General features: G+C 41.2%; 1 protein-coding gene across 7 annotated transcripts in view; it reads right to left on the bottom strand.

Annotated features, from left to right (window-relative positions):
* The window catches only part of PLCB4 (phospholipase C beta 4), a 186,519-nt gene extending 160,113 nt beyond the window's left edge, over positions 1 to 26,406 (bottom strand). For 6 of the 7 annotated variants that reach the window (XM_088052842.1, XM_088052841.1, XM_014254701.2 and 3 more), the window contains exons 1-2: positions 25,456 to 25,568; positions 5,966 to 6,025 (exon numbers count right to left, since the gene is read on the bottom strand). The gene's annotated coding sequence lies outside the window, so the exon portion shown is untranslated. Of the gene's footprint in view, positions 1 to 5,965; positions 6,026 to 25,455; positions 25,569 to 26,391 lie in introns of those variants that run through there. The other variant, XM_088052843.1, reaches the window with a different exon arrangement.
* Positions 26,407 to 27,200: the final 794 nt, after the last annotated feature.

Here is a 27,200-nt window from a genome sequence, read left to right as displayed (position 1 = left end):
AAGAAATCATTCTGATGTTGAACAGCATGTGCAACCTTCTCGGCCTGGAGATTTTACAGGTACTGTGATCAAAAGGGATTTGTTTGGGTAAGCAGCTGCAGCGGGGCAAACTCCATAACACACACACACTCCCTGTTCTCTACTCCAATACTCCTTTTAAGAGCAAAATTACAACAGATAAGATATGAACAGCTCTGGGAAAGCCAGAAGGTACTGAGTAGTTCTGCCTTTGATTAGCATCTGTTTGCATTTTATTTTTTTTTTACATTCAACCAAACATTGCTCCTCCGTATCAGATCACAAAAGCTGTTAGAGCGTACATCCCTTTGAAATTTTCCATAATTTTCCAAAGTTAAAAGTAGTTGAAAATACTGGAAGAAGAGAAAAATCCTTTCAAAAAACAATGCATTTTTTTGGCAATAATTGAGTAATTTTCCTATTTGACTTTTCCAGAAAACAGTAAGGGTTAAATATGAATGCACTATTCATGTGACATAAGAAGACACATCAGTTTAAAAGAGAGCATCCAACAGGCCAGTAATCTTGCTGTATCAATAATAGGTCTTGGCAAATCGTTTCAACAGGAGAAGAGAGTCAGAAATGAATAAAACATTTTGTCCAAACTCAGCTGTTCACAACCTCTTGCTTTCCTTCCCACCACGTAGGTATTTCCTGTATCTGACAGTTTTATTATGACATTTCCCACTTTTGCTACCTTGCTTCCTTTATCTTGCAGCTCTCCCCATACTTTACAGATCATCCTGCTTATTCTTTCACTCTCTGTTTCTCTCATAATTGGCCTCAGTTGAAGTCAGCGGCAAAAATCCTACTGATCTGTCTGCAGTGGTATCCCTTGGGAACATGGGAATGTCACTCACCATCTCTGCCACCACTGCCCTCCAGCTTTGGTACTGAGTCATGCTGATTTTGTGTGTTTGAGAAACAAGAAAGGGAAGAGTTTCCTTTCTCCATTCCCTTCTACTCCACTCTCTCCTTTTCCAGACACACACTCCTGCTGGATAATTACAGCACACTCTTTTGCTCTAGTTCACTCCTGGATCCAATACAATCCACCAAGAAAACAACCAGAAAAAAGAAAAGGGGCAGAGGGGAAGCCATAAAGAACCCCAATATGCCTTAGAGAGCTGAACCTGCACAGAACAAAATGGTTTGCAAGAACCTCACTTCCTTCAGGTTTTATTGAGGCCAAACAGTACAGGGTGCCACTTTGTGTCTCTCGTTTTCTGACTTGTTCTTCTCATACTCCGCACTTTTGGATACAAATTCAGGTCTTCACACATTTTAAAAGAAGAAAGTCTAACTTCAGGCATTGATGAAATAGAAATTTTGAATAAAGCAACACAATGACTTAGTTCTTTACATAATCCTTTCAAAAACCAGCTAATACTCTTTCCTTCCTGGGGAATTGCAGATAAATCTTTCAGGGGACAGTTTGACAAGGCAGTCACTTAAAGAAATACACAGACAAAAAAACAACCTTTCTCAGCCTAAGACAACGCTTATCATAAGCAACTGAAATTTACAGGAGCCAAGATTTGTTTCCTCCCTTTTTCTGCATTAGAATGTCTGATGATTCAGGCGTGGTTTCAGAAAGACCTACCACAGACCAATCTGAGGCAGCAGTCTGGGAAACTTTGGAATCCTCTCCAGAAGTCCACCAGTCACTCATTCTTTCATCATTAACTTTTGCTCTGACAGAAAAAAAATAAACACTGACTCCAATTAAAAAATAAAAAAAAAAAATATAGAACTGTGGAAAACTTTTGGTTGGAAAGAGCCTTTGAATGTCACCTAGTCCTGCAATGAGCAGGGACATCTTCAACTGGACCAGGTTGCTCAGAGAGCAACTCAGTCTAACCTTGAATGTTTCCAGGGATGGGGCACCCACAATGTAACTGGGAAACCTGTTCCTGTTTTTCACCATCCTCACTGTAAAAAATTTCTTCCTTATGTCTCACCTAAATATACCCAGTTTCAGTTCAAAGCCATTACCCCTTGTCCTGTCACAAGGCCCTACTTTTGTCTTTGTATTTAAGACCCCTTTAAATATTGAAAGGTGGCAATAAGATCCCCCTGGAGGCCTTCTCCAGATCAGAATTGACCTTTTAGAATGCTATCTATCAGATCTACTTTTGGGCCAGCTCTGTCCCCGATTCACTCCTCACACAGGTTTTTGGTGGGAATAAGCATGCAGTGACAAAAAGTTAGTCTCCATTCTCAGTCCCACTCTCTATTTACTTTATCACAAGTTTAAATGTATATGAAACTACAAAGAACCTGACAACTGAGACAGTCACAACTGCCATGAATTATCAGTATGCTTTTGGTATCACTTGCTTTTTAGCTCCCAGAGCTCTGCCTCCTCTCTAAAGCAACAGTCTTTCTCAGGCTGAGACCTCTGCCACTACATACATTTTCTGCCCCTTCCATGCTCACCTCTCTCACATAAATGTCTGCACAATGCTGGATTTTGCTGTAATTAAACAAAACAATCTTCCAAAGGAAAGCATGAAGACAACAACATGATCACAAGCAGCAGGGAATATTTGGAAAACAATACTTCATCTGGATGCAGTAGGCTTCATTTATTTTTCTTTTGCCTCACTATTTTTGTTTTATACTGTTGACTCCAAGTTTTAATGACCGAAGATATTTTAAGCATTCCTGACCTAGAAAAGTGCTAAGAATAAGAGAACTTTATTATAAAGAAAACATTGGTCATCTGAAGGGAAAAAATCAGTGTATACCCCACCTTAGTAAGCTATGCATGTCGCTTATGAACAGCAGATAAGTTCTCAGACCTAAAAGAACTCAATTTCCAGAAGACAGAGATAACATGGATAAAGAATCAGATAGGCTGTGGGATTCAACAGACCTGATTAAGAGAACAGTTGGGGAATCATGGCTACAATGGATGCAAAATGAAGCTCAAGTAGGAAATTCCCCCACAAAATATGGTAATTGCTCTATTTTCAGGCACAGTGAGAATATATCCAGTGGAGACACAGCCTAAAGCTAGAAGTGAAAAACCTCTTTATTTTGACAACAGCAATCTGAGCAAATGGCTTTGGTCTCTAACAAGAAGGGAAACTTTTCTTTATTCTCTCCCCTATAAAGTGTCACTTCCATTTGGGCCCATTTACCATGCCCCTTGTAATGACCAGGCAGCAAATACTTTGGGACTAAACCTCATCCTAAATTATGCTCAGTAGGTGTCAGAGTTCCACCCTGGCACAAGAAAAACAAGTGCAAAATATTTCTGTGATTGCAGCAGGCAGATTACATAGAGAGAACTTCATTAAGGTTTGGCCAAGGAAGGCTGCTCTTAGATCCCCAACTCAGAGATACAGTGACACACAGCAACACAGGTAATTTAATCAAAAATGCACATGCCAAAAATTCAGACTCTGTTCTTCACACAACAAGTGTGTAATTCTGTAAATATATCACAGGGATCTTATTTCACCTCCATAAAAATCAACTATGAAGTGCTGATGCATAAAATCAATGTGCTAAGTGTGAGGAACAGTACATCGCTTTAATTATTATTCCAATAATTATTCCAATTATTATGCCCAATGAAGATCATGCCCAGTTTTACACTACAAACTTGAACAGGGATTCAGCCCTCCCTCCTTTCAACAGTGTTGGAAATCATAAATTATTTAAAGGATTTTCTTTGGCTAGTATTCTCTTCAGCTCAATCTCTTTCAGACTAGGAGAGGGGTCAAAGTTCCTGCAGCTCCTGATTATTCAATAACATGACTAATGCTCTCCTAAGGGGAACATGATTACAGGTAAATGATGTGTTATGATAAAGGCACCATCTCCCATTTGCACAGCCCTGTCCTCCCACCCACCAGTATGTAAACAGAATAAACCTTTAAGGACACACGGCCTGACCTCGTCTCCTGAAGAAATACTGCCTGGAATCACACTGTAATGAAATACAAGATAGCACAGAATGGCCCCATTTAAGCTTTAACAATATGATATTTTAACAGGCTTCTACACAGAAAACCTCTCCCAGGCATCCTCAGTGCAACCAATATTAAGTGCAGCATGCTGTTCACAGACCCTAAAACTGGCTGTACAAATTGTGACTGCCTGGGGCTACATTTGTTTTGTTATTGAGCCGAGCAAAAATTCAGAAGTTCTGAAACTTGCTGTTCCTTTTTTCACAAAGTTTTTGAGGTCTTTAACTTTCAGGACCCTGTGCAAAGCCTACGGCATATCCTTCTTCATGCTGTTTAAATGGTTATAAAGAGGATCCAGTGGAAAATGAAAAGCAACGCCCCCAACTTCCTTCACGAACTCAAAAGAGGCATTTCCCTCTAATATGTACTCTTCTGAAACTCTTGTTACTCTTCAAATGTAACAGGCACTCACTCATCTCCTATTCCTTTATCAATTTTAACAAATGAACCAACAGTTCTGCCATTAATGGGAATTCAGTCTGAGTCTGTTACTAGTAAGATTGCTACGGCTGCACCTGGATAAGAAGTCAGCCTGATCTGTATTCTCAGACCATTGCTCTACAAAGATATTTACAGAAGTTTCTACTTTCCAAGAAAGCTATTTCTGGCCAATGTAGGATTATTTTTTTCCTTTTTTAATTATTTTAAACTGTACTTGTGCCCACAGAAGAATTATTTTTATCAGTTACAAATAAACAAACCAACTGTGACAGAACACCAGGTCACAGTGCAACAGATTCCCAAATGCTTGTGGCATACACCACATGGATAAACCAACAACCCAGGAATGAAAAACAAGGAAAACAAGTCTGTTTTAACCACTAATGCCAAGGCAGAACAGGTAGAGCACTGCCTACAAACTTTGTACATTACTTTTAATTCTACAATTTTAGATAAACACCACAACCACATCCTTTGGTGTCAGTGACTTTTTCTGCAATTAAGTTTTCCTACTAAAGATCCCTTTAGAGCAGATCCATCAGCAACTGGAATCCTCACCTGAGATTTCTCATGTGATTTCATTTCAGATAGCATCAGAGAATTCTCATGAATTTAGGTGTGGCTTTAGATGAACAACAAAAAGCAAATGCATCTCATCATTACCACTTCCAAAAGTTTCAGTAAGAAGAGTAGTGCATGAAGTCTGTGCCCTGCTCTGTGCCTGTGCAGTAGGGCAGGAATCAAAGAACTCATCTACGCTAAGATTGAGGTCTCAGTCAGGATTAGCCAGAAACTAACATTTGCCACAACAGCTTTTTGAGCCTGCTCAAGGCCTGGATTGCTAAAGCAATTGGAATTTTGTGCCAGCTTGGTGCTTCTGGAAGAAAAGTAGTCCTCAGACAGCAGAAGCCAATAGGGTAAGAATCCTTTATACCAGTGGGATGGATAAAACTTTACTCAGACTAGGAAGAGAACATAAATTGGTATGAAAGTGACCCATCCCCGAGTACTAAAAAAAAGTAAAAAAAATTGTTCTCCACAAATATAAGGTGAGAAGAATCTGCTGGATCCACAAAGAGGCTCCAAAACTTAAATTGCCTTTGCAGCTGTTTAGGAATGCTTAGCACTGCAGTTTATTTGGCCTGAGGGGGAACACACAAAAAACTAATTTCTACTCATCCATACATTCCAGAATGTTAAACTTTAAATTTAAAAAAATAAGGCCCCTGAGAACTTTGAATACCCTCATCTGCCTGTGTCTGATAAAGTTCACACATACACACTTCCTTAATGTCAGGATATCTGGTTTCAGGAGAGAACAGCATCCTCTGAATTCGCAGTTATCACCTAAATTTCTAATAACTTCTCTCCTCTAATGAACCCCAACTGCTGCTTTTTCAGAACACATTTCTCATTCTACTTATATGGACAGTGCAGCATTGCAATGGTAAACCATGTTTTAAATGTGAAGTAAATAATCTAGTAAAAACCAGAATTAAAATGTTAAAAGAACAGGAAATGCATACCTTTTGAAAATCAGAAACTGTTCTGTAGAAATTCACATTGTAGAAAATGTCTTCCTTTCCCTTAAAAAAAAAAAAATGAGAAAAGCCTTAATTGTGCATATTCATATTTAATTACATAATAAAATCACAGTAAACTACTTGAAGACCTTCTTTTCCCCCCAGAAATAATTTCTCCTTATGGATCAGAATATTTACACTATAGCAAACAAATACAGTGTGCTCAGTGAGTTTTTGTTTGAAGTTCATTTTATTTTGAAATTCCTGTTATTTAAGCAGAAGATCATAGCTGCAGGTGATATGAACACATGGTACCCTTTCTTCCAAGCATTTAAAACTAGAAAGCAACACAATGGAGACCAAGGATGGATCAGTGTGTCAGAAGCAGGGAAAACAAAGCATTTTATTTTGAGACATATAATCAGGTCTCAGCTTTGGGCAAAAAGTAAATTATGCCACTGTTATTAGTGCTAGAATATATTTCCTCCGTTGCTTTTGCCAACACTTTGGAAGGATGAAAGCATCCACTTCTGTCTTTCCCCATCTTTGCAGGGGAAGGGGCAGCACAGGGGCATCCAACACTTCTGTATCTCTGAGCAGTACAAGTGGGCAGGGCTGCTTTGGTGGTGCCACCTTTTATCCCCCTTTTTTTTCAAATGCACAAATGCAATTTATTTCCATCTGTAATACATGTGTAACATGAGCACAATATAAAATGGACATGAGAACAGCAGCCCCTGAGCAAGCAAAACAGCAGGTTTACACAAACAGGAATGAAAATGAGTGCTCAAGAATGAAATCAAATCCAAATCCAGATTAGAAATCCATGTTTTATAAGAGACAATATTTTCATAAAAAAAACAAACATCTTCAGCATTATTGAAAATAATATGAAATTGGCTGTTGCTTTTTCAAATTAATTTCTATCAAGAGCTCCTGCACATTAAATCAGAAGCTGTATTTTTCTCTCTTCCATCAAGCTTCATCTTTCTTCCTTTATAGAAAATGTAAATTGAAGCCTAAAGTTGAGAACATCTCAATATGCATTAGGTGCACACACAGAATTAAATTTGACCTGATACTCTTCGGTTTTATGAGGCTTAAGTTTTATGACAAGAGGGGAAAAAAATAAAAAAAAATCCAATATTAAAAACAGATTGTAAAAAACAAGTGTCTCAGCCAAGGGAAGCCAAAGCATGTTGTGGGTCTTTGAGAACTCATGGTACATAAAATACCCCGAGTATGAGACCAGAGGGACCGAGAACCACAGCAATCACAATTACAGCAATGAGAGCAGTTAAAGAAAATAGTTTCCTCTTCTGTTGAATCCTCCCAAAGTTGCCAAAACAGTCTATTAAAACAGAAGTTGTTCCAAATCATAAATAGCAATGCTAAGAGGATGATGGCTACATACTTCGTTCTCATTAAATATCGACAGCACACTCCTCTAGTAAGAGACTACACAGTGATTTCAATTTTTAGTTGTTTTTTAATCCCTCAAACTCTTTCATTTGCTGGTACACTTTTCAGACTGACCTCAGCAGCTCATAATTACATGACAAGATATCACTGGGTCTCCAGGACTTCTCAACTTCACACAAAAGCATCCTTACACTCACTTCTGGGTCAACTAGAGCCAACTTCATGCTAAAATAAACTCCCTGCTCAAAACACGTCTGTGCTGAGAAAACAAAGACATGACAAGAATATTTTCAAGCATACAAACTACTCTGTTAGTCTGCAATAAGAGATACACCTCAGACATTCTTGTTCTCTTGCAGATTGCGGTCAGATTTCAACAGGGTTACATCAGCGTCAGATCCAGCCCAGCTTCACTGGAATCAGGAGCATCCCACCATCCCTAATGCACATACCAGAAACAGAACCTGCTTCCTGACTGCTTTTAATCATCTACAGCTTTCTGGGCAGAATTGCCACTGGGCCCTGAAATTTCTCATGTTCCATGTAAACACATGAGTACAATCTCATAAATTTAATGAAGAAAATCAGTTTCTTTTTAGTTATGCAAATACCAAAAATCTCTCTCTCTGTCTTTCCACCACTTAAGTGTTTCTTCAGAAGCTTATTTGTGTCCAAAATCTCCAGTGGCCCTTTCAGCAAGACTGTAAATTCTTTGAGGGAAACACTTAGAGCCAGAGTGAAGTCTCACTTACAGAAACACTGAGCAGTTTGTAGTTCATAGTACCAGGGCAACTGATGGCGGAATGGACAGCAACTGCAGCCTTGGGCTTGCCCTTCATTCCAGAGCTGGGTGTAAAGGCTAAACTACAAAAAAACCCCACAATTTTCATTTTTCTCATGTTCCAAAGAAAAAAAATATTTTTTTTTTCTTAAGTACCTTGATGCCTGTTTTTTTTTGTAAAGGATCTTTAATCTGATGTTCCTTGCTTCCCAAACATCTGACCAGGTATCACAGGATTTCAGCTGCACCTGAACACCACGGCAGGTCTAGAGGCATCAAATTCTGATGTACCCAGTGTTCATTCTGGCCACAACACACATTTCTTCACTATTGTTCAGTAAAGTACAACATGTTTCTTCACTTGTCACCTGGCTTTTCCTGTCACCCTAAATACACCCCATGGGTTTCCTCTCTCTTCATGACTTAGCCCCCTTATAACCTACCAGAACAGCATATACTTTTGCAAAAGACCCAGCTAAATCATAATCCCTCAAAAGGATGGATGACCTTCATCAAGACTCTGGGCTTGTCAACAATTTTTTTTTATTTTATTTTTATTTTCAAGCGAAAAACAAGTTTTCGTCCACAGGGATCCATCATTCAAGGTTCTTTTTCACCTGTCACTCTGAAATGCTCAGAGAGAATGACCTGACAGGAACACACTTCCGCAAAACTATGACTTTCCCATTGATGGACACCTGGTTAAGATAATCACCTTCTTCAGCTACCCAGAGTATAACTTTAGAATTCCAATAAGGACCTTTTGCCTCATTCTAATTAGAAGCAAAGTACAAGTACCCAATTTAGAAAAGACCATTAGAGTCTTAATTTAAACATGACAATTTTAGTCTGTCAATATACTGAAATGATCATTACCTACCAAAACTTCACTCATTTTGTGCTGGAAAGGAACTTCAAACATAGCTCATTAGTTAATTTTAGACACACAACTGTTAACATTTTTCAGACATGAATTGCCTGTATATCCCTAATCTGGATGTGTAGTTTCTAAAAAGGTCCTTTCTTTCTTTCTTTGTGGTTTTTTTTAAGGATCGAGGAGTAAGGAAAAAAAAAAACCCAAAGCAACAGAAAAGGCAAACACAGAAGGCAAAAGGAAAACCTGAAAAACTCCCTGTCATTCTCACACTTGGGGGCAGGAAACCACACTGAGCAATGTGGTGTCAGTACCCTGCCACCACCAGCTCCTGCCTTCCACGGGCCAGGCTGTTCCAGCAAGGGCCTCGCTGCCACATCGCTCACCCTCGTGTGAGGCTTCTGAGAAAGCCCAGCTCCTTCCTGGAGTGGAGCCTTGCCAGGGACATCAGTCTGTTGCCACTGACATACTCCACACATAATTCAGTGGCTTCCTGCTCGAGGCATTACATAATTTGAGCCTCTGGCATATCTTTCTGGAACATTTTGTGTACTCAGGATCAGCAGCATCTTCAGCTACCAGATAGCTCTGCACCTTTCTGCGCCGATTCTGACCTGGATGGCACTGACTACAGGCACAGATGGCTGTTTATCCCAAGTAAATAAAAACCTGGGAGTATGACTCCCGAAACAGACAAAAGAAGCGGGTAACCACACGGTTAAATACAATTAATGGTCATAGGAATACCATGGTGGAAAATACCACTTTCAGAAACTACAGAATTCTATCAAGGGCTGTTGCATTCAGCTTCACTAAGTCAGAAACTCACTAATCAAAGAGAGCACACATCCCCTTATTACTGCCACACAAAGCCTACCCTAAAAGTCCTAAATCTGCCTCCAGCCATGAAATCCTGGGTCAAGAGAGTTCTTGACTCGGGATCAATGTGCATATAACCAAACTGAAAGGTAAAATCACTCTCTGATGTTTGCTGAGCAAGATTCAGGGCACTGCCCTCCTGAAACAGGCAGGCTGTTTTCACAGTGATGTCAAGTACTTGGAGCCCAGAGATTCCATTTAATGAAAAGCATATCAATTGATAATAAAGTACAGCCTCCAAAATGATGTGCAGATAATAGAATCCTTTAGACTTCTTTCTACAGAGAATGAGTTATATTTATATTATAAACCCCACATAATTTAAGCCAAGCAATAAATAACAGCAGCATTTGTGAAATATAGAATAGTTAATACAAACTCTTACCAGTGTGCAAATGTAACAGCACCAAGAAACAAAATCTGCAATTTGACTCAGAGAATTGCAGTGTGTCTTGGATGTAATTATATACTATCCTACAGCTCCTGCAGGGAATTTTAGCTATGGTTTAGGAAAGTTATTCCTTTTTTCCTTTTTCTTTTTTTTTCTAGGGGAAAAAAAGTTATACTCAATTTTTAGTCACCTATAGTAATTCTCTGGAACCAAAATCATCATGTTGCAGTTTAAGAGGTTTTCAATCTATGAAATTACTCACTGCTGATGAAAGCATTAACAATCCAAGACTTCATTTACAGCATTACAAAGAATCCAGGTCAATTACGGGTAAATGCTTTTGCTCGGCTTGGACCAATGAAATTAATTATTATCATAAAAACCTGCACTCCAACCAAGAGTAAAGTTTAAGGGTGTCTCACCATAATTCAAACAGAGCAGAAAGGAAGGAGCAGGCCTAGACTCCAACATCAAAAGCAGGCAGCTAATGCAGGCACTGGGGAACATGCAGCAGGCGATAAGATGGGAAGAGGATGGATACTCCTCTCAGGCCGGCAAGCCAGCAGTTCCAGCACTTCATATCACTAAGATAAAATCTGGTATCTCCAGGGAAAGCTCAGCATTATCACATAAATCCTACTGCAGCCTAATCATTCTTTTTGGGATGTACTCTGTGTTCAAGAAACTGGGAGCCTGCTCCTTGCCAATCTTGCTCTGAAATGTAGGCCAGCAGCTCTAATGTAGCATGTTGTGATCTACTCTTTTATTATACCAATCCTCCACAACAGCAAGAGAAAGGGATTAAGAAGCATTATTTTCCCCCTGAATATTTACTGAGATAATTACATACCATACTATAATATAAGATTATTTTGCACAGTGCAAAATAACACACATCGGGCCCATCATTTTATGGAAACCTCTTGGTCAAGTACATGGCTGATCACTTGGGCATGCTCCTCCAGGAAAGTTTAGCAGCAAACTCTTCCAAATAGATGCACTCAGCTTCTTCATACAATCCCTTTTTTGTGGCAGTCATATTTTTAAAATTATTTCATAAAACATTATTAATATCTAAAGCCAACTGTGTTTCTAGAGAACGCTCCTTTCCATCCTCTCTTTCCTTCCTGCTCGGCTGCACAGCAAAGATTTTTTTATTTATTTACAAGCACTTTTATGCCAGCAGATGTTACACCACACAAAACCACTTTGCTGCAAGTTCAAGAAAGTGGTGGGAAGAAGTTCACATAACCAGACATCATCAACAAAAGCAGCAGAGCCTGGCAAACCACAGGCTGTAGTCATTTAATTCACACAAATCTCTCTCCTTTCTCACTCTGCTTTCCAACTTGTTTTGATTCCATAGGAGGATCTGACTGGTAGTCACTCCATAATGCATTGCAAGGTTTAAATGCCAGCAGCTTTTCTTGTCTTGACAAAATGTACAGAGCTGAAATTTAATTACAACTGGCTCAAACGCACTTTTGTTTTGTTTCTACCCACCTGGAACACATAGCCCATTTAAAGTAAACATGTTTAGTCACTGGATAATATGAAGTATAAAAGAAAAATTACACTGTAATAAATAGAGATACATTTCAAAACAATTTTGATTTCTTATCACTGAACCTGGACACAACCAGCTAGCTGAAAGTGGCATTACTGTGTTGGAAGTAGTGTGGTATTTCGATGCAAGAAAGTAAACATATTCTCCCAGATACTAGCACAGGAGTTGAAATCCACCCAAGAAAACCATTTGCATTATCAGTGTGCATTATTCTGCCCTAACGTTTTGACACTGAGTTTAAACATTAAGCTGGGAGTACAATGCCTCTTTTTTAAACTCATGCAATTTCTTGGGGCAAAATCTGATACAGCCAGCCAGACTTCCTGAGTGCTAGTTTCTCCTAAGGGAGAAAAAAAAAGAAAAAAAAGAGAAAAAAAAAAAAAAGGAGACATCAGTTTAATTTTGATTTGTCCAGTAAACAGATCAAAGCATTGTAGTTCTGCAGAGGAGGTTTACAAAGCTTCATTGTACAAACATCCTGGGCCTGATGCTGCCAGCTGCACTGAAGCAAATCTCATCTGATGGCAGCCAGTGCTGGTTTGTGCTACATTGTCCAATGCAAAAATTTACACTTTAAAGGGAAGTCAAAATCTTTGAAGTCCCACTTGATCAAAAATTATTAAAACATGCAGCTTGAATTTTTAGGCTGATCTTAACCACATGTAGCTGGAAATGTTTCACACTTCTATTCTGTTGCTTATATACCAAAAACTGTGTTCAGCTCTAAGCTCCTCCTATTCCACTGCAATAAATTCTTTGGGTGAAGGAGCATTTTTAACAAATATGTACAACGCCTAAAAGAGAGATTCCATAACCACTATTAGATCACTGAGAGCTGCAAGACTGCAAAGTGTAAATAATTTTTAGCATAGCTGAAACATCTTTCTAGATATATGTTTTGTAAGTTCACAATTTCTGCCCAGCCCCTTCTATTTCTTTTCTCATCTAGCTGTGCAGTTGAGCTTGTTCAGGGTTTGCCATTTGGTGCCTTTCACAGAACACAAAGAAAGAAGGAGGAAACATAAATGACACAACACATATAAATTAGTTTTAAAATGTTCAATGGAAGGCCTGAAGTCTACAGCTATTTTGATTATTTGCAAAAGAAAATTCCTTTTTATACATACATGTGGCTTTCACTTGAGTGTCCCTTTAAGCCAGCTTTGCTGATTCAGACTGTGTCCATATCATTGCCAAAGCAATAAAATTAAAAAAAAGGGTGTTCCTGAGTTATGTTCTGACTTAAAAGATTTACACAGGGAATCCTCAAACTTAGAAACAACACCAAGAAGCGCACGGTCATTTCTGCTGCAAGACTGCTGTCAGTGTCCATACGCAAAAAGACTGCTTGATAAATATCCTATAACAGACTGTGCTTCTAAAACTGAAACTTTGCTCTTTCTGGGCTACAAATCAAAACTGGATCTGTTGCATAACAAAGGTATTAAAGATAATGGCCTCTAATATTGCATGACACATGAGTGTGAGCAGTGTAAGCAATACCTTGCTCCATACATTAATCTGCACCCCTGGGAGTTTGTGTTGGTAGAGCTTGTCCATGTCCCTGATTTGCCACATTTTGATTTTCAAGTCAAGGTCAAGAAGTAATTTAACAGGATCCCTGTTGCTAAACACATGGGCTGCAGGCTTTGGGGAAGTCATCTCACCACACAAAAAAAGGTTTCAACAATTGGAATATAGAGTGATTAAATAGTCTGAAAGCTGCTTTATACCCTTAGGTACTTCAGCACGTTGAACTGAACAACATGGATGCCATTTCCTCTTAACCTGCATATATCAGTTTTGTATATATGTTCTAATTAAAACACTGCTGTATTGCAGTGTATTCTCTCATCTGAGGTATCAGCAAATGGGCACCAAGCAGGTTAAATAAAAAATAATAAAGACTGCATTGGAATAAATGCCATAAAATAAATAATGCAAGGATAGTCCCTGCCCCAGAAACCTTGCAATTTAGGCCATGAACAAAGAATCCTTAAGGGATCGTACTAAACCTACCTCACATTCCTGAACTGACATTTACATTGTGCTGTACTACAGTTCATACTTTCAGGGCTGGAACTATGCACTTGTTTTGATGTGCACTGATGAAATCTGCTCTGGATCTCATGGTTCAAAAGACAGTGAGCCATCATGTCAGGCATTATCATGACATTTAAGATAGATATTGAAAAATACCTAATCAGAACACTGTGAGTAAGGGTGTGTGCTGTACTATATTTAACCCAAGTCCTGCTTCAGAACAAAAATCTAATTTTTAAAGTGCGACCTGTTATGCCCATACCCAAAACAGAGGGAGAGAGTGAAAGGGGGTCAGGTGGTGGAATTATCAAAACAATACCAAGCAACAAACAGCATTCTGTCTGTGCCCCTCTCCTCCTGTGTCACGAAGGGTTACTTGTCCTAACCCAGGAATATCATCATTCCTCCTACAGGATCAAAAGTGTCCTAACAGCTACTCCTTGCTCTGCTGAAATTGAGCTAAAAATTTGTTTTGAAATTATAAGGGTCTCAATGTGGTCATCTAAAATTCCACCAGTACCTCTCCATCCTTAAAGAGTGAAAGTTTTTGACATCTGAACTTACAAATGAGAAGGCTTGAGCCAACTTTGTGGATATACACTTTGCTTTGGAAGGGATAATCGGAGCCCCATTGGATGTGTAGACCGTAGGGAACAAGTTCTGAAATTAAGTTCTCAGATTAACTATTCCACCTGCAAAAACTACAGATTGATTAAATCAATCTCCAGCTCTGAAGGGCTGGGTTTGTGCACTTGCAGTGTGCTGTACTCAGGTCAGTTTTTTTCCTCATACACAGCAAATCCCCCTGCCAAGTCCTGACACTATTTGGATTCTCATTACCTTTCTTTTGTCAGGTCAAATTTCAAGATTAAAAAAAAGAAAAAAAAAAACCCCACACACTGCCAAACAATAAAAGAGAAGCTATTATCTATCAGATAGAATAGCTTTTTCCCCATTATTTTCCCTTTGAAAGGGGAAAGGAATGAAGCATTAAGTGGACAAACACCATTTTGGCCTATGAATCATCCCCGATAAAACTGCAGATGCACAAACCCAGTCACAACAGTATCACAGTAAGAGCGAACAGATAAATTTCAACAACCATCCAAAAGGCCCCTCAGACAGGCAGGATGATTTTGAATCGAATTTTGAGATACAAGGCTCAAATGGACTCAGGTTTCTTGCTTGCAACACCCACGCTCTGTCAATAGTGCTGAAAAGGAAGAGCACCGAATCTTGTTAAAACTATGTTTTAGTCACTAAGAAAAGTGCTAATTACCAGCTGGACTGAAGACCACTGAGATAAGCAAAACATTCTCTGCCAAAGCCCTTTAGACAACATTCTTTAATTTCTAAAACCCAAGATGTGATGATAGCAGGAAGAGATGGAAGGAAGAAAATGATAAATCCACTTTCAGTCATGCTTAAATAAGACTTCCTTTAAATGATTTTAAATGAACTGAGGAGTATTATCTTTTCATTAACTTCTACAAAACGAAAGGTAGCCAGAAATTTATTTGTGTAATTAATGTGATATTCATGTATACAGAAGCACTTTTTAATTGAAACTCTAAGTTGGATTTTCAGTAACTGAAGGATTTCAGGTAATGGTTTATGAAATCAAGAGATATCATTAGAAAAGTAGTTGTAATTTAAATTACCAATCACTTTTTAAGGAAGAGATGTGGTTCACCTGAAAAAAAAACCGTAAGTCTACAATTTTGAAATTTTTGCATGTATCAGAAAAACCCCCACAAAACCGACACCTTACTCTGACAATTACTTCCACTAATGCTTTGAAGAAATGCTTCCACAGATCCTTCAAATGAACCAGGTGAAGCAACACCTTCAAGATCCAAATTTTGGTTAAAATTTCAAATTATTCACGAAGATCTTAATGAGCATTTAAATGCTGCTAAAGGTTCAGGCTATTCTTTTAGATGTATCCCTTTATTGAGGGAATACAACTGCCTGACAGGAGGTTGTAACCAGGTGAGGGTCAGCCTCTTCTCCCAGGAAAGCAGTGGCAGGACAGGGGATGTGGTTTCAGGCTGCACCAGGGGAAGTTTGGGCCCAGCAATGGCTGTGCCCAAAAAAAGATGTGAAAATCTGATTAAACATTGCACTGGGCTGCCCAGGGACGTGGTGGAGTCACCATCCCTGCAGGTGCTTAAGGAAAGACTGGACGTGGCACTCAATGCCATGGTGATGTTGCATCATAGATTGGATTCAATGATTTCAGAGGTCTTTTCTAACCTAACTGATTCTGTGAAAATTCAATAATTCAAAAACTAAACCCCCAAAAAGACTAGAAAAAAAAAAGTCTCATATCTTGTACTATTATTGTCTTCTGTAAGGAAAACAATTGCACTTAAAAACAAGAGAAAGAAAATACCCAGCTAACATTCTGACATTAAACTACAGTGGGATGGAGTCAATTCCTTAAAACCAAATAATGTAACTCTTAACACAGCAATGCAATTTCCTCTGCCATTTCTACCTGTGAGGATCAAAAACTGTTTTCCAGTTTTCAAAAGCCTCAAAGTATCGCCACATTGCTCAGCACCTGAATCATGGAAAATCACTCACAGAATCAATCATTTGATGACTCAAAATTACCAAAAAAACTACTTGTATGTTTTTTCACATAATTTCAGATCAATTCAATTGATGTTTTTAATGTGTCAGATATCTGAGAGCTGCACTTAGATCTTTGTTTTCACAATATTATTGTTCAATCATTCTGCTGTGGGGAGGGGAGGTGGTTATTTCAGATTAAAGTCAGCAGCATCTTTTCAAGGGTAAATTAAAAATTAAGGCAGGATGAGATCAGGGAAGATTACCAGGCAGTGTTTATAAACTGAGCATAACTAAATCAAAGGTATATAAATCAGAGTATGCAATTCTTGGCAGATTGATTTAGTTTTGAAAACGGAAGTGCCACAGACTTTATTTTAAAAAAAAATCCCCAGCAATAAAGCTCACTTTTTTTTTCAGAAGTAACCTATTTCATGCCAATTCACAGCTACTCCTGTAAAGTATTACTTTCACCTCATGTGTTTTAAAATACAAGAAGCATTTACAAAATAAATACCTGTGTTTGTATAGCAAAGAATTACTGCAAACATATACTTTTGATTTCCCCACGTCTGGAAATGCAGTTACGTTACATGAGGTTTTTAGTTCATCACGAGAAAGCTGTAAGAAACTAATATACAGGAATCCACACTAAACAAACCAAAAAAATCATTATAAATAAGAACAAAGTTTTTTGTGCCTTAAAAATAAATAAATAAAAAAAAAAAAACTCCAAAATTGTCCCCCAAAACCCTGAATAAATCAACTGGTAGACTGTCACTGTAGCCAAAACCCAACAGATCATCTTTTTCTGAAACTAATCCAAAGATTTAGCACTGAAAATGAAGATGCAGCAGAGAATATTAAGGTTTTTTCCATGATTTAGACTACCAGATAGAGGTCTAAGTGAGCTGTGATTCTTCTAACCACACAGGGACCACAATTCTGCAGTACAAACTTCATTAGTAAAAATTCTTCCAAATGAACTCAACCAGACCAGCAGAGCTGAAGATTTATCCCTCCCATACCCAGCAAACAGAAACATGCAATAGGAACACCCAGCATTTCTCCACAGTAATGAACACCCAGCTCTCTGGAGAGATAAAAGCAAAATGCAGCGAACTGATCCTGCTGTTAGCCTTTCTTATCCCTCCAAGCCTCTGTGCACCTTCACTCCCTGTTGGATCCAGACCTCTCTGTGATCATCATTAGCAGCTGAGGTCATGGGAGTGCCTTTGGTGGTTCTCTCTCCCAAGCACACAATCCATACAACCATCCACAGAAGCACCCATACGGGTTACAGAGTCCACCAGCACCACACCAACTCATTAATTCTCCCAGTTAAGTACCACATGCTTCATCCAAGGTGTCATGCTTCATTAATTCCACGGGGAAGAGATGGTATTACTCCCACAAAAGCAATGCAAATACTTCTGTTACCTGATGCAAAGACTAATTTAAGACACTTTCTTGTATAAAGACAAACAGATGAAATGGCACACCAGCTATTTTTATATGGCTCTTCTAGTTAAGCTCATGCTCTCATTAAGATATCTCAAAGGAGACCATTTTATCAACATCTGTTTACCAGGCTTGGCACATATGCCAATTCCAGCACTTTCTCAGTTTGTAAAGAAAAAAAAATAAAAAATTAGAAGCATGAGGAGCCAAACATACACAATACTTTAGGACACATCCAAGTAGACAGGAGTCTGCTTGAGAAAAGCAAAATTATACCAGTGATGTGTGAACACAGAAAAGCAGAAACCTGTACAACTAGAAAAATCTTTGCCCAGTTTGTCCTCACCTGGGCCAAGGTCTTCTCAGAAGTTATTTTTCTTCCCAGCCACCTGGTACAGTCACAGGTCATCAAAAAGCTACTCTGTATTTCATAGGCAAAACCGAGAGCATCAGCAAAAAGAACAGCCAGACTCTGCTACATACTGCCAGATTTGAAGGGCTTGGGGAAAAGGAAATGAATCTCTCTATCAGTTCAGTCGCAGCAGAGAGATTCCAGGACCTTCCCCTGGGCAAACGCAGATGCACAGCGGGGGCTGCTCCTGCCAGCCCCAGACCGAGCAGAGGAGGTCGCCAGGGTCCCCGAGCCCCAGCTGCTGTGCCTGGGGGAATGTGGCACCGGCAGCACCCCCGGGACACCGAGCCGCAGCTGAGCCTCCCCCCGCCCGGGCTGCCCTATTTGAGCCCTCTGTTGTTCTCCCAGGTCACATCGCTCCCCGCCCCACGAAGCCCCCACCTTCTCCTCCAGCCCGGGGATTCTCCAATCAAAGCAGATAAGCGCATCATGTGAGAGATGGCAGACACGCTGAGGGGAATTTCCGAGAGCTCCACCGCACCTGCAGCATCCACGGATACAGGAGATTTCCAGTGTGAAAACGACAAGCCAAGCGGGGGTGCCAAAGTATCCACGTTACCTGCAACTCACAGCTCCTATGCCAGACTGCAGCACCTCATTTGCAATCTGCTCTGATATAGCTGCAACCACATTCCATCTTCCCTTGTCATTTAATGTATGACAACTATTCCTAAGCATATCTTGCTAGGGAAGCAGTAACACAAATAACACAGGCTGAAAGACCAGAAAACAATAATTACTCGGTCTATTCTTTGCTGATGTCAGACATGCAGTACAGCTCTCCAAATCCAAATCACCAGAGCACCCAATTAATCTGCACTAATCCTCAAGAACTACATCTGAAAAACAAATAGTAAAATCAAATCATCCAACAGCCTTTGCCTACCTTGCAGTCACCACACCATGCCACCCAACCTCTCTTTTAACAGATCTGTTCTTCCTTCTCATCTCTGCAAACAAACCTACAGAGAATTCATCAGCCTCTCTCCCCGCCTTCTTCAGAAATGCTTTTCTTTCCATGATCACAGTTCTTCATAGAAAAAAAACAACCCAATTCTGTTGGGTTCAACAGATCATGTTAGCCTTGCCAAAGAAACCACTCCATGGCTCTATTTCCTACTTCCCAACAAGGCATTCTTATTCCATTTCAACTCACACTTCACCGAAAATATTTCTGTATGAATTATCTTAATTTGTGTATCTCAAAACAAACAGGCTCTCACTGCAGCTATCAATTCCTTTCTTCTCTTTGTTTCCTTTTAGCAGTGGCAGCAGCAGTCTGATGGCAGAGATGGAGTCAAGCACCCTGGATCCAGCACACAGCCTCAGCTGAGAGGAAAGCACAGAACATCCGTACATGCAACAAGTACAGCACGTGCAGCAACATCAACAGTGGACATTCCCAAAAAAGAAAACCAAAAGGCAAATGTGAGAGACATGGCAATTTTAGGCATGGGAAATTAATATGTTCAAGGAGTAGAAAAATGGGAACAGAAAAACCTGTAGAGTTTTGGAATGGTCTACAAGACCAAGGAGGAAAAAAAATGCCATTTTGGTATGAGAATTTCTTTCATCTGACCTAGCTCATTCAAGACCACAGCTTACATCTCAGAACTCCCTTATTACTTGCTATTTTCCACATCATCAGTGTTCACAGAATCATGGACACTCTAGATCACTGGAATCCGAGAGATGTTCCTTATTAACCTTTCGAGTCCTTATTCTCTTTTGCCCCCTTTATTAGTCACTGACCTCCCGGCTGATTACTTCCAGTCTGCAGGAACATGTGTGCTCAGGCTGAATGTAGAAATTGTTAGAAAGGGATATTTATCTGTAACTTCAAGAATAAAGAGCCTGCTCTTTAATACCTTTTCCATATCCATTTCTTCCTTACTAAAGTGCACCCAAACATTTCTGAAGCTGAATATATATTCCCTCTTGGCTGGCATAGTGCTAGACCAACTGGAGACATAAATTACTTTTATGTAACTATTTGATAGCTCAGTGACATTTGTAAATTTTTTATCTTCATAATTTCAGATGGTGTTGCACGTAAAAACAACGGAGTACAAACACCAAGACTAGATTAAGACTTTTCAAGTAACGGTCTATTGGTACAACATCTGCAAAGGAACAATGCAGATTACTTAATTTGAACAGTCCCTCTTAAATCCAGCTTCTGTAATGTTACACATCTGCTCAAGGTCTTGTAGGTTGGCTCACAAAGGGAGTCACAATGTGAGAGCCCCAAAGTCAACTGAACAGAACCAGCTTCTTCAGAATTGAGAGGGCAAAGGCACGTCGTTACTTCAGCAACACCAATTTCAACCACTCTGCAAACAGACCTTACAATAGAGCACATTCCAAACAGCTGTCTCACCTCATTTGCCTAAAGCTCACAGTTATTGTTACTGGGGAAGGAGCAGGCTCTTATTTTGAGGAAAGATCAAACAAGGGACTCTTAGCTCTCCAGGTGTAGGGCCTCATGGTGGAACAACTATACATCCCATATAAAATGGAAAGCAAGGCCCTAATTTTGGATGTATGACAGCTGTCAACCAGCTTGTTAACTTGCACTTGATCCCTGGCTATTACATAAAGAAAGGTGAGAAGCTCACTATGAGGAATCAGAAGCAACTATGGGTTATAGAATAGAACTTTTATCAGGCAGTGTGGAGCAGTTGCATAAAGTCAGATTATGGATTCATCTGCAAGATAGTCAGGAAACAGGGGATGCTCCATGTTGTATCCATGGTTTGTCTGTCCCACGACCAGCTATAAGCCACAGGTGGGACAGGATCATGACTGAGCTTAACAACTCTGGAATGGAAAAGAACAGGAAACCACAATGAGATCCAGATAATAGCCCCATCTGCCACAGAAACCTACACCAGGTAAAAGGCCTTAAAAGCTGGATACCTTGTAGGTCTCCCTTTCCATGAGCAGACACACCACATTAACCTAACCTTTCAGGGACACCTACACCGCTCCCCAGGAACAAGCTCTCTCCCACAGGAAGACTGACTAGCGCTTCTTAGAACTCTAAAGGTGAAATGAAACATTATAACAACTCACAAATACCATTTCTCCAAAACTTGTAACAAGGGAAACAGAACACTATGACTTCTTAGGCTAGGAGGCTCTTCAGAGAATAAGATGAAGGTTTTGTCTCATTCTTCTCCAAAAATCAAGATTCTTTTGCTGTTGCACAGGTACAACTTTAACAAGTACTTCTTTCAGTGGCTGATACATAGAATGACTTGCTCAACAAACTGACAGAGGAAGCCACAGCACTTCCCTACCTCGTACAAGCTGATGTTGATCTTCAAAAGGAGGGGATGCAAGTATTGATTTTCCTCCAAGGTCCCTGCAGGGAAGACATCAGCAGCCCATCACCCAGAAGTCTGCTGGAGAGGAATCTCTAAAGCCACAGTTATGCTGCACCATCTATTTCTGTGAATCGCAGAAACCGCTTGGGAGCATTGTGCCCTGAAAATTGCAGATTCCTGGCATCAGTGCTCTGAGGACAGCGGTGGAAGGGTTGTTCTGATGCTCTTCCCCGTGTTGTGGCACCCTATTCCAGGCACTCAGATACATTAGCATGTCTTTCTGGAACAAGGAACTTACTACTAGGCCTAATTAATTCATTCCAGAATGGCTGGGAATCTGTCATCTTCCACACTTTCACAAGCTTCTTGAGACATATTTACTAAACTTCCAGAAGGTACTACCACCATGAGAAGATGGGTGAGGACCAACAAGATAGATTTTTATAATTTAGTGTTCACAGGGCAAGACATAAGCAATGTATTTGGCTAATGCCAAAGCACAGTACCTTGGTATTTACATCATTGATATCCCATATATTCTAAGCCTCTACAGGTCAGCTCTTTGGAATACAAAGTCCAAAAATCACCTTCTTTTTCTGAGAGGAAAAAGAGGACCATGAAACCTGCTCCCAGAAAGTCCTGCCGAATAAAAACTACCTGAGCCTTTGATGTGTGCACATAGGTAATTTTGATGTGGTGCTATGCATGAATCTTTCATAAGAATAAGATGTCCTAAATAGTATAATCAAAAAATTTTTGAAGAGTTAACTGGCTGGATCATAAACACCTCCACTGTGTGCAACTTCTGCAGACATCAAAGAGTCTTCCCCAAAGCAGATGCATTACATATCTTGCAAAATTAGTAAATGTACTCAAGCCATCAATTTTGCAATTTTTGAAGTAGCACAATGCATCTATTTATTAGAGAATGGAAGTAAGCCCAGGCTGCTGATTAGCCATCCTACAAATAATGCTTATGCAACCCTTCGTAATGATTTCCACTAACAACCAACCAGAGATTTTATGACTTGGAAAATTTCACTTCTAAACCAATTTACAACACTTCCCAAAATCTAATGGGACAGAAGATTGAAACTACAGAGGAAACCAGTCTTTTCCAAAATCAATGAGGTACAATTTTCATAAGTAGTCTCTCTTAGGTAAGATGCCTGCATTAAGTTTTGGTTCTCATTTCTAAAATTCTCATAAGTACTCTTCTGTCCCTTCCTCCCTTTCCTCTAGAAAAGAGATTAATCCAATTTTAAGGGAAATATTAAAACAGCAGTTTCAGACTTCAGTCTCTGGCAAACTACGAAGAGGAAGGAATAGCAATTGAGCTGTTAAAACCACCAAGGAAAGCAAAAAATTCGAAAAGCCCACAAAAAATGACAAGATAAAAAATGAAACAGAAATATAAAACAAGTCATTTCGGTGAGCACAAAACTTATATCCCTACAAGTTTTCAACACGGTATACCTAAGCCTGGTGAAAATGAAGCCATCAGCTCCTACACAGCTGTAACAAATACTTGACAGACTTCCAGCACAGCCCCAAGTTCACCATCACAGCCAGATATTACTGGAACAAATGCCCAAAATCTGCAACAGAAGTCAGCAGTGTATATCAAGCCCAAACAACTTGCCATTGTTTTTGAAAAGGTGAAAATAACACAATATTTTGTGTGAAAAATAACAAAGAAGTATTTCCTCTGTCAGTAAGGGAAATTCAAATGACTTCTCTTTCCTGCCCTTTTGGTCTTTCTCTCTTCCCCTGCAAGGTTCTGTCTTCCCTGCATTCTAAGAAAAAGCAGTGAGCGTAGGTTATGCATAAATTCATGACAGAAAACACTATTTTAGAACAAAGCTCCTGTGCGTGGGTGCATGTCTTTAAAATAAAAGGCATTGTTACTCTACCAAGTGCATATCCACAGCCAGCAATCAAATCAGATCCTCACATTTTATTTTGACAGCCACGCAGTTATATTTTCACCAGGGGTTTGACTTTCCTATCAATACATGGTTTTTAGCAATATCATCAAGAGATGAATCAAAACTGACACATGAAGGCACACTGGTATTAATGGTTGTGGAAGAGAATTCTCATCCTAGAGCTCTGTAATTTATTTTTAATTACTTCATGAAGTTACCAGTCGCAGGGAGGAATAAATCTGTTCTCAACTCATATTTAGGAACTGTCTCTGTACAATACAAAATTGCTTGGCTGTGTATAACAGTAATTATTTTGTGGTACGTGGCACTATTAGGTACCCTTGATCTGGTGAAAGCCTGCAAGTACTGAGGCCATAACACTTCCAGAAGTTGGAGAAATTAACCTGAAGTGAGTAGTGTCAGCTTGCTAACACTGCACAGTTAAACTCCAGAATACAACCCTGAAGACAAACGTGTTATGAAGGAATCTGCTCCATCCCCTCGTAGGATCCAAAATGTGATGTTTTCCCAAAGACCCTCGTTAACACCTATTATTAAACCAAAAATTCCATGGTTCAACAGCAAAAGAAGTTTGAGAAACACAAATATTATTTACATGTTAATAGAGGACGATGCACACTTCACTGAAGATTTATAATGTGCAAGACTTTGACTCTGTTTAGCCCCTACCATCCACCTTTCCTACAGATACATCCCCATGGACATGTTAACATTATATAAACTCCCCCTGAGATAATGATTATTCTATAACTTTCTAAAATCATCCCCCTTTGAGAAAGTATTACCTAAGAAGCACATTAAATACCTCACAAGCACATTAGATCCCTGGGTTTCTAATAGATGCCAACCTAAAAGAATATTTGTAATTTATTTTAAGATTAGTAAAAAAAAAAGAAGACAAGGCTGGATAACTGTAACTGGAAAGGATAAACAGGATTAAGTAACAGGTGTCCGCACATAATTCAAAGTCGTGCATGGAATACAGTGCACAACCTTGGAATGGCTATGGAATAGAAATGGAAACATTGCTTTTGCATCCTGCTTTGAAAATTAGCACTACGTGATATAAAAACGTCTTGTAAATTATAACCACACAGAGGCAACAGGAGCACTTGTATCCCCAGAGAACTCAGGATATATATGAAAGAGAACAATCAGTCTTCAAAGGTGAGGCTGCCTTCCTCCCAGGAAAAAAGAAAAAAAAAAAAAAAAAAAGGAAAAAGAAAAAAACTGAAAGAAAGTTATACTTAACTACACAGAAACATTTGTCACACCGCCCAGCACTGACAAAATCCGGATACACTCAGAAACTACAGCAGCGAAGATGAGGGGAAGACTCCAGGCGCACACACGGAGGGACCCACACACGGAGCCTGCCATGGAGCACACGGCCACGCGTGTGTGCACAGGCACACGAGAACGTGACACGCAGCCGAACGTGTGTGTGCACAGCCCTACATGCGTGTCACACTCGGCCGTGCACGGCGCGCGGACACACCTATGTGACACGCACCCGTGCACGACAGAGCCACACGCGTGACATACACACGTATGTGACCGGCACACACGTATGGCAGCCCCACACGGATGTGCGGGACCCACACGGCGACAGACCCTCACAGGTGACAGCCCCACACGCTCGTGGCAGCCCCACACGCTCGCGCCCGTCCCTCACGGCCGGGGGAGCCCAAGGTTACGGCCCGGCGCGGGGGGGGCCGGGCAGCGCTACTCCCCGCCAAGGGCGCGAAGCCGCGGACAGAGCCCCCCGTCCCCCCCGCCTCAATGGTAGCCGCTCCCGCCGCCCTTACCTCAGGCGCCGAGGCTGCTTCCTCCTCTTCCTCCTCCTCACGCTGTGCCAGTGTCTATGTGTGTGTCTGTATGTGTGTGTGCGACCCGCCCGCCCCACAGCGGCGGCGGCTCCTCCTTCCCCCCTCCCTTCCCTTCCCCTCCCTCCTCCCCCGCCGCCGCGCCCGCCTCAACCCCCGCAGCGCCGAGAGACGCGGCAGGGACGGGGGAAACCCCAGGGCGGCCGCCGCCTGTGCTGGGCGGGCCGGGCCGGGCCGCCGGCTCCCCCCGCCGCCGCGCAGGGCTGCGGGCAGCGCATGGCAAGTGGGCGGCGGGGCCGCGGGCGCGGGGCTCCGCCCGCACGGCCCCGGGCGCGGAGGCTCCGCGGCGCTGCCCGGCACCCGCAGGTACCGCACACGTGCCCCCGGAGGATGCCCGCGCCGGCGCGCCTCTGGTTACTACTCGTATTGGAAAAGGGCAGGGAGGAAATCCCCCTTCCCCCGTGTGCTCCCGGGCTCCGCCAGGCCTGCTGCTTTCCACGCAGCCGACGGGAGAAAGGGGATGTTGCGGAGGCCGCTGGAGGGTTCCCAAAGTCTCGCAGTCTTGGTCTCAAAATTGCAGTTGAGGTTTATTTGGAGTGAGCCTTGGAGGAGCTCAGCGCACAAGGCAGCACGGGTGCTCTTGAGCGCGGGATTCCCTCTCCCATAGCCCCTGGCCAGCCCTTTCATAGCTCATGGCTGTCTACAAACCTCTGCCATGGACTGCCCTTGTGCCTTCCCTGTGCTCCCCTGTTTCTGTCACCGTGTGCCCGGTCTCAGCTTTCTCCATCTCCTCATGATTTCAAGAGAAATGATTTTTCCCCCGTCAAGAAAAAAAAAAAAAAAAAGCCGTGAAACCCCCACAAAACCAAATAAATTGCTGAGCTTTCCAGGCCGAGTAGGTTCCCCATCCCTGTTCACCTGCAGCCCGCCCTCTTGGACTTTGTTAGTGAACTGTGAAATGTGGAGTTTGGACGTGTGGGACCGCTCCGAAGGGACACCGGCACGGAGAGCTGGTCTCGGGAGAGGCAGCAAGCTTCAGATAAGAAGTTATCCAGGGTGAGTTCAGGAAACAGCGGAGGAAAATCTGGAATGGTTTTGCTAGTCATAAAAAGAGCGTTGCATTGCCATGAACTACTCGAGCCAGTAACGCAGTAGCCAAGATCTCGGGCTAGATTATCCTGTAACATAAACGGAACAAATTCAAGCTTGGAATGAGAGCCCCCATCCCTACACCAGTACTAGGATGTGATTAAAAAAATATTTTATCTCCTTCAAGAGCTGCCAACCTGCCCCTATCAAAGAAGTAAGCAAAGGGGGCACTGAGAACAGCAGCAAGGCTGACAAGTGATTCCAGGGACAGGCTGTCAGCAGAGCAGACCTCATTCAGAGGGGTTCTGTAGCCGAGGCAAGTGCTGCGTTAAGCAGATGTTTGTGTTTGCTTAAGTATCCTCAGTTAGAAATGCCTCATGGGCACGGTGGCAGAGGCAGGGTTTCAGAAATCCATGAAGGGCAGCAAGGCTGCAGCGAGGGCTGGGGTGGGCGTATCACGCCAAAGGAGGTGCAGGAAGGAAATAACAAAGGAACCTGAATGAGAAGCACGTGAGCTGGATGAAGGCCAGTACTGCTGGCAGGGCTAAAGGGTTCTAGTTAACAGGATATGGGAGCAGCAATTATAGCCATTAAAGATGGAGGGTATCAGCTTGAATGTCAGATGGACGGGGGTTAGT

Source organism: Pseudopodoces humilis, chromosome 3, assembly GCF_049639895.1.
Source record: "Pseudopodoces humilis isolate 2021_Gansu_Grassland_sample_001 chromosome 3, ASM4963989v1, whole genome shotgun sequence".
Classification (NCBI taxonomy): domain Eukaryota; kingdom Metazoa; phylum Chordata; class Aves; order Passeriformes; family Paridae; genus Pseudopodoces; species Pseudopodoces humilis.
The sequence above is the reverse complement of the archived record's forward strand: the minus strand, read 5'-3'. Positions and strand labels throughout refer to the sequence as shown.